This window comes from Lissotriton vulgaris, chromosome 10 (assembly GCF_964263255.1).
Source record: "Lissotriton vulgaris chromosome 10, aLisVul1.2, whole genome shotgun sequence".
NCBI lineage: Eukaryota > Metazoa > Chordata > Amphibia > Caudata > Salamandridae > Lissotriton > Lissotriton vulgaris.
The window spans coordinates 587,095,279-587,098,558 of NC_141698.1; positions in this window are offsets into that span (position 1 = coordinate 587,095,279).

The following is a 3,280-nucleotide window of genomic DNA, read 5'->3' on the forward strand; positions in this document are numbered from 1 at the left end:
AGAAAAATTGAGTTGTGACCACGGTGCGTTTTGCGCTGTTTCCTGTCGCAGCCACTATGCCTACCCACGCAAGTGAGATACCATTTTTCTCGGGAGACCTGGGGGAACGCTGGGTGGGTGGAAATTTGTTGATCCACGCAGATTCCGGAACTTTCCACCACAGAAATGTGAGGAAAATGTGTTTTTTTTTCCAATTTCTTAGCTTTGCAAGGGATTCTGGGTAAGAGAACCTGGGGGTAGGCAGTCGAGTCACCCCATCCTGAATTCCCCTGGGTGTCTACTTTTCAAAAATATATAGGTTTGCTAGGTTTCCCTGGGTGCCGGCAGAGCTAGGGTTCAAAAACAAAAGGTAGTCTCTTTGCCCAAAAAGGCCACAATTTCACAGAAAAATTGAGTTGTGACCACGTTGCGTTTTGCGCTGTTTCCTGTCGCAGCCACTATGCCTACCCACGCAAGTGAGATACCATTTTTCTCGGGAGACCTGGGGGAACGCTGGGTGGGTGGAAATTTGTTGATCCACGCAGATTCCGGAACTTTCCACCACAGAAATGTGAGGAAAATGCAATTTTTTCCAATTTCTTAGCTTTGCAAGGGATTCTGGGTAAGAGAACCTGGGGGTAGGCAGTCGAGTCACCCCATCCTGAATTCCCCTGGGTGTCTACTTTTTAAAAATATATAGGTTTGCTAGGTTTCCCTGGGTGCCGGCAGAGCTAGGGTTCAAAAACAAAAGGTAGTCTCTTTGCCCAAAAAGGCCACAATTTCACAGAAAAATTGAGTTGTGACCACGTTGCGTTTTGCGCTGTTTCCTGTCGCAGCCACTATGCCTACCCACGCAAGTGAGATACCATTTTTCTCGGGAGACCTGGGGGAACGCTGGGTGGGTGGAAATTTGTTGATCCACGCAGATTCCGGAACTTTCCACCACAGAAATGTGAGGAAAATGTGGTTTTTTTCCCAATTTCCTAGCTTTGCAAGGGATTCTGGGTAAGAGAACCTGGGGGTAGGCAGTCGAGTTACCCCATCCTGAATTCCCCTTGGTGTCTACATTTCAAAAATATATAGGTTTGCTAGGTTTCCCTGGGTGCCGGCAGAGCTAGGGTTCAAAAACAAAAGGTAGTCTCTTTGCCCAAAAAGGCCACAATTTCACAGAAAAATTGAGTTGTGACCACGTTGCGTTTTGCGCTGTTTCCTGTCGCAGCCCCTATGCCTACCCACGCAAGTGAGATACCATTTTTCTCGGGAGATCTGGGGGAACGCTGGGTGGGTGGAAATCTGGTGATCCACGCAGATTCCAGAACTTTCCACCACAGAAATGTGAGGAAAATGTGTTTTTTTTCCCAATTTCTTAGCTTTGCAAGGGATTCTGGGTAAGAGAACCTGGGGGTAGGCAGTCGAGTCACCCCATCCTGAATTCCCCTGGGTGTCTACTTTTCAAAAATATATAGGTTTGCTAGGTTTCCCTGGGTGCCGGCAGAGCTAGGGTTCAAAAACAAAAGGTAGTCTCTTTGCCCAAAAAGGCCACAATTTCACAGAAAAATTGAGTTGTGACCACGTTGCGTTTTGCGCTGTTTCCTGTCGCAGCCACTATGCCTACCCACGCAAGTGAGATACCATTTTTCTCGGGAGATCTGGGGGAACGCTGGGTGGGTGGAAATCTGGTGATCCACGCAGATTCCAGAACTTTCCACCACGGAAATGTGAGGAAAATGTGTTTTTTTTGTCATATTTTTAGCTTTGCAAGGGATTCTGGGTCACAAAACCAGGGGGTAGGCAGACGAGTCACCCCATCCTGAATTTCCCTGGGTGTCTAGTTTTCACAAATGTATAGGTTTGCTAGGTTTCCCTAGGTGCTGGCAGAGCTAGGACTAAAAAACTAAAGGTAGTCTCTTTGTCCAAAAAGCACAAGATTTCACTGGGAAATTGAGGTGCAACCGCGTTGCGTTTTGCGCTGTTTCGTGTTGCAGCCACTATGCCTACCCACGCAAGTGAGGTATCATTTTTCTCAGGAGACCTGGGGGAACGCTGGGTGGGTGGAAGTTGTTGATCCACGCAGATTCCAGAACTTTCCACCACAGAAATGTGAGGAAAATGTGTTTTTTTTGTCATAATTTTAGCTTTGCAAGGGATTCTGGGTAACAAAACCTGGGGGTAGGCAGACGAGTCACCTCATCCTGAATTCCCCTGGGTGTCTACTTTTCAAAAATATCTAGGTTTGCTAGGTTTCCCTGGGTGCCGGCAGAGCTAGGGTTCAAAAACAAAAGGTAGTCTCTTTGCCCAAAAAGGCCACAATTTCACAGAAAAATTGAGTTGTGACCACGTTGCGTTTTGCGCTGTTTCCTGTCGCAGCCACTATGCCTACCCACGCAAGTGAGATACCATTTTTCTCGGGAGACCTGGGGGAACGCTGGGTGGGTGGAAATTTGTTGATCCATGCAGATTCCGGAACTTTCCACCACAGAAATGTGAGGAAAATGCATTTTTTTCCAATTTCTCAGCTTTGCAAGGGATTCTGGGTAAGAGAACCTGGGGGTAGGCAGTCGAGTCACCCCATCCTGAATTCCCCTGGGTGTCTACTTTTTAAAAATATATAGGTTTGCTAGGTTTCCCTGGGTGCCGGCAGAGCTAGGGTTCAAAAACAAAAGGTAGTCTCTTTGCCCAAAAAGGCCACAATTTCACAGAAAAATTGAGTTGTGACCACGTTGCGTTTTGCGCTGTTTCCTGTCGCAGCCACTATGCCTACCCACGCAAGTGAGATACCATTTTTCTCGGGAGACCTGGGGGAACGCTGGGTGGGTGGAAATTTGTTGATCCACGCAGATTCCGGAACTTTCCACCACAGAAATGTGAGGAAAATGTGTTTTTTTTCCCAATTTCCTAGCTTTGCAAGGGATTCTGGGTAAGAGAACCTGGGGGTAGGCAGTCGAGTCACCCCATCCTGAATTCCCCTGGGTGTCTACTTTTCAAAAATATATAGGTTTGCTAGGTTTCCCTGGGTGCCGGCAGAGCTAGGGTTCAAAAACAAAAGGTAGTCTCTTTGCCCAAAAAGGCCACAATTTCACAGAAAAATTGAGTTGTGACCACGTTGCGTTTTGCGCTGTTTCCTGTCGCAGCCACTATGCCTACCCACGCAAGTGAGATACCATTTTTCTCGGGAGATCTGGGGGAACGCTGGGTGGGTGGAAATCTGGTGATCCACGCAGATTCCAGAACTTTCCACCACGGAAATGTGAGGAAAATGTGTTTTTTTTGTCATATTTTTAGCTTTGCAAGGGATTCTGGG